General features: G+C 37.8%; 2 long non-coding RNA genes across 2 annotated transcripts; both read right to left on the minus strand.

The window, feature by feature from the left end:
* LOC107641690 lies at positions 241-1,092 on the minus strand. The gene is made up of 3 exons (XR_002347726.1): positions 820-1,092; positions 533-654; positions 241-458 (listed from the first exon to the last, which is right to left on the minus strand). It is a non-coding gene; the product is annotated as an uncharacterized LOC107641690 (long non-coding RNA).
* LOC110262739 lies at positions 1,451-2,187 on the minus strand. The gene is made up of 3 exons (XR_002347725.1): positions 2,084-2,187; positions 1,859-2,002; positions 1,451-1,621 (listed from the first exon to the last, which is right to left on the minus strand). It is a non-coding gene; the product is annotated as an uncharacterized LOC110262739 (long non-coding RNA).

A 9,008-nucleotide genomic window follows, 5' to 3' on the forward strand; every position in this document is an offset into this window, starting at 1 on the left:
CTACTACTAGCACTCAAAAACACTAGGTTAAGGCTTTGTTTCTCTATAACAGTTTCCTACTATAAATGAAAAATACATGATTGTCAATTCTCATAAACTGAATGAGAAGATTGGACTATGCTCCAACTCACTTCGAGCCTTCTCAGATTAAAAAACAAATAGATGCTGCAGCTCTTAAATGTTTTGTAATGCATCAACTCTATCATTTGTACATTAACTACCCTTACCAAAACCTATAGTTCTTAACCGTGATTAATCACATTCCCTTCAACTACAGACATATTAAAGTCACACTGAAGACACCACCATGATGTTGCATACAGCAGGTCTAAATCTGGAAGTTAGTAGCACAGCAAAGAATAAAATCAAATGCAGCAGAAACCCACAACCATTATTGCTGCTTCATTGACAAGGTTTCTTATATCTACTCCTGAGAATCCAACAGTTCGGAAGACAAGCTGTTGATGTAAGAAATCAATGTATGAGTTCAATGGAAAAGAGAGAAGTGAATTTGAATAGATAAGCAATATACCTTTTCAAAATCAACATCCTCTGCAAGTTGCTTTCCAGAACTATGCACACCAAAAATTTGGACCCTTTGCTTCGCATCAGGCAAATCAATGTACAGTCTTTGATCAATTAAACAATCAAGAACTGTCATTGAGTTGAGGAAGAGAAGAGGCTTCAATTCACAATAATTATATGAACATGAAAATGCAGTGTCTGAAGAGAAAACAACATAAATGAATCAATTAAATAAATAAAAAAGAAAATAGTAAGAATTGAAAGTAGAAAATGATGATGGAGAAAGAAGTATACCTCTTCCCTATGTGTTGCTCTCTCAACAGCATCAAGGTTTCTTCTTGAAGAAGCATTCTTCCTTGCCACCACACAATCCACAGAAGTAGAAGCATGATCTGATGCGAGTTCAATTCCAGGGCCACACCATACATCCTGAAAAGAAGAAGATTTTCCGTTTAATTTAAGTGACGCAGATGTGACAACCAAGTACCTAACGCTGTGGTCATTCACATATCTGTGGAGTCATAAAAAAATTATTGTGATTAAATAAGTGAAAAGGGGATAATACCAACCAATGATCAGCAATACCAGGAAAAGCAGAAGCAAGATAGATAAGAATTGCGTGACTGCCAAGAAGAAAAGAACACGTCTAATTGAAGTTCCAATTAATGGAAATGATTGATCAAAATGAAATTGAAAAAAGAAGGAAGTACCTTTCGAATAGCTTGAACCTTCCATCAACAATAGCAGGGAGTTTCTTGAAAGGGTTGATAGCTGATAGAGACGGATTATGGAGGTTTAATTAAAGAGGTAGATAAGTGTCTTCAGAAGCATAGTAATTGTAACGATTACCTACAAATTCGGGAGATAAATGCTGTCTTTTGGAGATTTCAACTTTAATTTTGTTGAATTCTATTCCATTAACTCTATTGAGAAATTAAGCATTAGCAGTAGTAGTAGCAGAATTCAAATTCCAGCAAAGAAATACAACGTTGAATTGAATTACTTGCAGAAGATAAGAACGGCACGAGATGGTTGGAACATGCGGTCCGCATACACCTTCACCTTCAACATCTTTTCCTTTTTGCTTTCTTTCTATCTACGCCACAACACCAAAAATTGAAAAACCATGAGGAAAAAAGTTTCAACAACAAATTTTAAATCAAACTAATTACTAAAATCAGAAAAGGAACAAATCTAACTAAACCTAATCTAATCAAAACCTAAAAATTCACAAATCAGAAAATAAATCTAACTAAAATAATTACTAAAATCAAATTAACTAAAAAAAATTAATTGAACTTAACAGAAATTAAAAGAATTTTGAAACCAAAACCTGGAAGCATTGACTGGAGGAGATGATGGTTGCGGCGCTGAAAAGATATGCGAGCCAGAACTGAGTGGGAATAAAAGGAGAGAGAGGCGCGGCGGTGGTGGGGATAGACGCTACTACAGGTGGCGCCGGCGTGCTAGAGCTCACCTGAGACGAAGAGAACAGGAGCTTGAGCTTGATTTGTTTTGCGAACGAGAAAGAACGAGAGAGACAGGGGATGTGTTCTACTGGTTCAGTGTTTAAAAGAGAGGAGGAGAAAGAGAAGGTAGGTGCGGTGGTTAGGGTGGCGGCAGTGGCGTTGTGAGTGAGGAAAGGAGAAGAAGAAGCTCGTGCAACGGAGAAGTTCGTTGAAGGAGAGAGGAACAACTCGTTTGATTGTGATTTTGTGTATGTGAAAGGACGTCGATAGGGTAGGGATGAAGTTAGGTCTAAATTAAAATTTTTCGACGGAAAATTTTTAAATTACAGATGGATTTTTCGTCTGTAATAAATTAATAAAATGCAGTGTTTTGTCTATTTAATTACAGATGGATTTTCCGTCTGTAACCATTTCTCACGAAAAAAATTAATTTTATCGACAGAATTATTGACGAATTCTATTTTCCGTCTGTAATTTATGCTAATTCATTTTTTTTGTTTTCCGACAAAAAAATCCCTCTAAAATTTCGTCTGTATTTCCGTGGGATAAAATTCGTCGGAAATATCCGTCTGTAATAACTAGTTTTCTAGTAGTGATTGGAGTGTTTTTGTAGGTATCCACCGTCGCTGTTCTTTGAAAAGCCAATGTATATCTCATTTTACTCAAGGAGGAGCAAGTTCGAACATTGGCAAGACAAGTTATACCTTGAAGCCGGTTATCCACCAAGGAACATTTGGCGCCTACCATGGGGCCAAATTTGTTAACCCCACTATTATTTTTTCTATCTGATCGTTTACTCTCTCTTGTAGGACGTAGCTTATGGCGATCGATCCGAGCAACCCCTAGCTCCTCCCACTCAAGCTAAACTATTGGCCATTAAGAATATCTACAAGCAGAAAACTTAAAAATGGCCAACCTATTACGTCAGAAGCAGAGCTATGAGTGTTCAAAATCGATCCGGACCGAATTAAACCGATAAATCGAACCGAACTGAAATAACCGAAAATCGAACAAACCGAAAAAATTGAAAAAACTTGTTTTGCTATTTTTTTGCGGTTCGGTTCAGTTTTTGGTTCTGACCATGAAAATTCTGACCAAACCGAACCGAACCAGTTTGGCAAAAAACCCTAAAAAATACCAACCCCACCCCCCCCAACCCACGTCCATGAGGCTCGAGGCTGGCGGCACCCATGTTCCTCCCACCACCTCGAAGCCTTCCTCTGAAGTCCCAATGCTGAACACGAAGTTCCAGAGCAGAGATCCCAGAGCACCACGAAGTCCCAGAGCAAAGATTCCCCACCGCCGGTGCACCACGAATACGAAGCCGTCGCACAACAGGCCAGCACCCACTAACCCAGCAGGCTAGCACCATGCCACCACCCACTGACCCAATAGGCCAGCACAGCACCATGCCAGTGAGACGCCACCACCCAGCAGCGTTTTTGGGTTCTAGCCACGATCAACAGTTCAACACAGCACCTCCTAGTCTCCCACCCAGCCACCGATTCAAGTCAATATGGAGCCCGAGCCACCGATTCAGGTAATGTTTACCAATTGCTGTTTAGTGTTTACTGATGCATTGTTGCTACTTGCTTTTTGTCAGGTAGTGTTGGTGACTTGTATTGATGAATTATTTTATTGTTGGTATTGTTGCTGGTTGCTGTTTATTGTTCAGTTGATTGAAATCAGTTTATTGTTCATATTATTGTTCAATTTATGGTTGGTAATTTGCTATTGCTGGTTATTGATTTATTGTTCAGTTTATTGAGATAAGGTTATTGTTCAGTTTATGTTCAGCTTATTCTTGGTAATTTGGTATTGCTGGTTATTGATTTATTATTCAGTTTATTGCTGGTTCACTGATCATTGATTCATCATAATTAAGTAATTTGACTAATTTCTATTCAATAATCATTGATTTATTGTTGCTGGTTGTTGTTAACTTGTTATTGTTTTATTTGTTTTCATTGTTTAGGGAAATTTATTGTTTTATTTGTTTTATTGTTTTACTTGTCACTAATTATTGATTTCATTGTTTCTGGTTGTTATTTTATTGCTGGTTCAGTGATTGTAAGTTCTTTTATCTGGTATAGCACAAGTTAGTTAATATTATGAGATACTGATTTTTATTTAATATTTTTGTGTTTTGCTGCTCCTGCTCCTGCAGTTCATCCTGAAAGTTGGAATCCTATGTGGTTTGTTTTAAGGTCAGATTGATTTTAGTTATGATGTTTCATTATGTGATTTGTTTTTTAATCTATTCATTTAACTTTTGGATTGTGGTTATATGCTTTTACACAAGTAACCTGAATCTGAGAGTAGTTGTAGATGTTGGTTACTTTTCTATACAGCTTTCTAATGGTCTATACTAAACTTTTTAATTTACAAATGTAGCATACTCATAGGGCTTCTTTCATTCATGGTGAGTGCCTTCTTTCTATTCTAATTAAATTCTTATTCCTTTCATTTCCTATCTTATTTCTTTGTTTGGAAGATAGTTGTCTTGGCTCACCAAATCAGAGTTATAGGGTAAAAAAATGCAAGTTATTGTTCCTTTATAGCTTTAGTAGCTTGCAGTTGGTACCTTGCCGTGTATGAGATTTTCTTGCGAGTTTTTTATATTTGATGGACTTCATTCTTTCAGATGGACAATAGCCCAACCACCAGCAGTGTAAACACCACCTCCGCCGAGAAGCAGCGTTTAGCAAAATCTTCCCTTTCTTTCAATTGCAAGAAGTAGGTCTATTGCATCATCTTTTCCCAAGTTACCAAAGAATTTAGCAAGGTTTCTACAATTTGTCTCCCATTTTCTTTAATTGTTGTATTTGAATTCCTTTTGTCGTTAAATTTCATTGGATCAAGACTTTGTTAGCTATTGTGTATTTGTGTTTGTCGATTTCAATGTTATGACTTAGTGAAATAGTATGGTAGTATTTTTTTTGAATTGACTAAAAAATATGAACAAACTAAACCAAACAAAACCAATTTTAATTGGTTTGGTTTGGTTTGGATGGCTTCGATAAAAAACCCGAACCAAACCGAACCGCAGTTTAATAAAACGATTGGATCGGATGGCTTTTCTCTCAAAAACTGAACCAAACTACACCACGAACACCCCTAAGCAGAACAGCGAAATTAAAGGGAAGGGGGAGTATAAGAACACTGAGAACAAAGATGACCACGACGAGCATACATCGGAAGTTAAGCCTATAATAACAACCTCCACAAAGCTAGTGGTGAAAAGGACCAATCCTTTTTCAAAAGACATTATAAACTTCCAGATGCCCAAACACTTCACTTTACCAACGATACTGAAACCCTATGAAGGAAACGATGATCCTAACATACACGTCACCAAGTTTTACACAATAATGTTTATGAATGGTGCATTTGATCCAATACTCTGTCGAAAATTCCCTAACCTTTTATATGGTGTTGCCTTGATCTGGTTTTCTAATTTGCCTGCAGGTTCTATATCAAGCTTTGACGACTTGGCCAATCTTTTCATCAACAACTTTGCCGCATCAAAGATCTATGTGCATGATTCAGACTACCTCGGCACTATAAAGCAAGGACAGCATGAGAGCTTAAAAGAATACATGATAAGGTTTGCCAAGGCGACCATGGAGATACTTAATCTCAACCCAGAAGTCCACCTACACGCCCTGACTCTGCCCTGGAAAATTCCAAGAAACTATAGTTGTGACGAAACTAAAGACATTAGTTGAGTTTCGAGAAAAAGCAACAAGCTAAATTGAAATAGAAGAGCTCTGACAAATCAGAGACGTAGAAAGGCCCAACCTTAACAGGGAGGGGAAAAAGCGGAACAAGTACCTGAATAACAAGACAGATAAAAAACTTTCAAATTAACACCAAAGTTTGACACATACACCCCTTTCAACACCAAAAGAGATGGCATCATCAAAGGCATCCTACATTCAAAGCTGATCAAACCACCAAACAAAGCAGAGACATACCAGGACCAATGATATATGGACAAGTCTAAATATTACACCTTTCATCAAAAGTATGGATACACCACAGATGATTATGTTATAGCAAAAGACCTCCTCGGAAAGCTAGCTCGTCAGGGCCTGTTAGACAAATACATTGACACCCGAGGACATCGGCAAACTGCAGAAGACCTCGGCCAACACTCCAAATCAAATGACAATCATAGAGATAAAAAAAGGTAGACGAAAACCCTAACCCACATCGTAGAATTATTAACAATATTTTCGGTGGTTTCGCAGGTGGTGGATGTAGCAATTCGGCCAAAAAAGGACCTATAGGACCATGATGTCAGTTACCAACTCTGAACTAACTTACACAACCAACGTGGACCCTCTGGACGTCACATTCAGTCCCTCAGACAAAAACTTGGACAATCCCATAGTTATCTCACTACAAGTTAGCGAGCCATTGGTGAAAAAAGTCCTCATAAACTCAGACAGCAGCGCCGACGTACTTTTCTATTCCATATACCAAAAAATGAAGCTAAGTGACAAAGCTCTCCAACCATCAACAAGAGAACTGGTAGGTTTCTCAAGTGAGCGGGTTCCAATCCGAAGTTATTTATGGTTACAAACGACATTAGGCAATTGTCCTTATTGTAAAACTCTAGATGTTCAATACTTGGTTATGGACTACAAAATCCCATATAGTATTATTCTAGGAAAACCTTCTTTAAATGCTTTTCATGCCATTGTTTCTACTTTACATTTGTGTTAAGTTTTTCTCATAGCACAATAAAATTGTTACCATCCATGCCGATCAAAAGGAGGCCAGATAGTGCTATAACGCAAGTCTTAAAGCAAACATTTCAAAGCAAACCAGCCAACAATACATGCAATTAGTGTATAACTTGGAATATTTACCTGCCTTAGTAGACCTGGATCCTAGGACCAACCATCAAGATCAACCTATGCCTACAAATACTTCAACAAAAATAAAATTGACAACCGACCAAGACAAACACACCTATGTTGGAGATACCTTACAAGGGCAAGAAAAGGAACTCCTTATTACACTACTCCAGCAAAACATCGACCTATTTTCCTGGACCCCGACAGACATGCCAAGCATTGACCCAATTTGCCACAGACTTGCCATCAACCTAGCAAGTCGACCTATAGCTCAAAAGAAACGCCACCTTAGTATAGACAAGAGGGAAGCCTCCTTAGAAGAAACCCAAAAATTGCTCAATGCTGGATTCATAAAGGAACCCAGATTCACAAGCTAGTTAGAAAATGTTGTCATGGTTAAAAAGCACAATGGTAAGTTGAGGATGTGCGTGGACTACACCGATCTCAACAAAATTTGTCCAAAAGATGCATATCCACTCTCTTGTATTGACAAACTAGTTGACAACTCATCTAGTTTCCAATGCTTAAGTTTTATGGATGCATATTCTGGCTATAATCAAATACTTATGTATTTGACCGATCAGGATAAAACTACTTTCATTACTGACCATAGTAATTTCTGTTATAAGGTTATGCCATTCAGACTTAAAAATGCAGGTGCAACTTATCAAAGGCTGATGGACAAAATCTTTGTTAACCAAATTGGACGAAATATAAAAGTATGTATAGACGATATGGTGGCAAAGACCAAGCCTAATAGTGATCATATCATTGATTTAAAGGAAATCTTTCAACAACTCCGACTATACAACATGAAACTAAACTAAAAAGTGTGCTTTTGGAGTTATGGTGGCAAGTTCCTTGGTTTCATGCTAACCTGCCGAGGTATAGAAGCCAATCCAGAAAAATTCCAACCTATATTAGAAATGAGGAGCTCCAAATCAATTAAAGAGATCTAGCAACTCACCGGTCGTCTAGCATCACTATCTCGATTCCTACCTCGGATTGCACACCGTTCACATCATTTCTTCAAAACAATAAGAAAACAAAAAGAATTCATATGGTTAGAAGAATGCGAATAGGCATTCATTGAGATCAAGAACATATTATCTTCCCCACCAATACTTCAAAATCCAGAACATGGTAAACCTCTATACTTGTATTTATCTGTTACTGATCATGCTATTAGTTCCATTTTGATAACAAAAATAGCTAAGCAATAACACCCAGTATACTTCGTCAGTAAATCTCTATAGAACGTCGAATTAAGGTACTCAAAGCTAGAAAAACTAGCCCTGGCTCTTGTTACAACCGCAAGACGTCTAAGTCACTATTTTCAAAGCCACATTAACTTAGTCCAGACAGAACACCCCCTTCGACAAATCCTAACATGACCTGAACTCGCTGGAAGGTTAATCAAATTGTCTATAGAACTCTCAGAATATAACATCCAATACCAAGCACGAGGAGCCATCAAGTCCCAAGCATTGGCCGACTTCATAGTAGAACTCACACTCGACAAGCCCCCTTCATATGACGAGATATGGACGTTATATGTCGATAGGGCGTCAAACATGCAAGGCTCCGGAGTTGGAATATTACTAGAAAATGGCAAAGGAATAGCTATAGAACAATCTTTATAATTCACTTTCCATGCTAGCAATAACCAAGCAGAATACGAAGCGCTTATAGCTGGTCTAAAATTAGCTAACACCCTGGAAATAACACACCTCAAAGTCAAGTGTGACTCCCCATTGGTTGTGCAACAAGTAACAGGTAATTTTTAGGTACGAGACCCATTATTAGAAAGTATAACTCTGTTGTTAACAATCTTATTTCTTGCTTTTTAAATTTTGAAATATTCCACATTCCTCAGGAGCAAAATTGTGGAGCTGATGTTCTATCCAAATTAGCAAATACTAGAAGCCTAACCCATCAGCCGAGCTAAACACAATTAACACGGGATGGGCCCAGGGTCACACTAACAAGTGTTTTGAGTATTTTTCCAGGAAGAATACTGGCAAAGGCCATTTACACAATATTTACAAACAGGAATCATACCAGAGAATATCCAAGACAGGAGACAATTTAAAAGGAGATCCAACTTCTTTACAATGGTGGGAGGCGAGTTATACAAATGAGGTTTCAC

This window comes from Arachis ipaensis, chromosome B05 (assembly GCF_000816755.2).
Source record: "Arachis ipaensis cultivar K30076 chromosome B05, Araip1.1, whole genome shotgun sequence".
Classification (NCBI taxonomy): domain Eukaryota; kingdom Viridiplantae; phylum Streptophyta; class Magnoliopsida; order Fabales; family Fabaceae; genus Arachis; species Arachis ipaensis.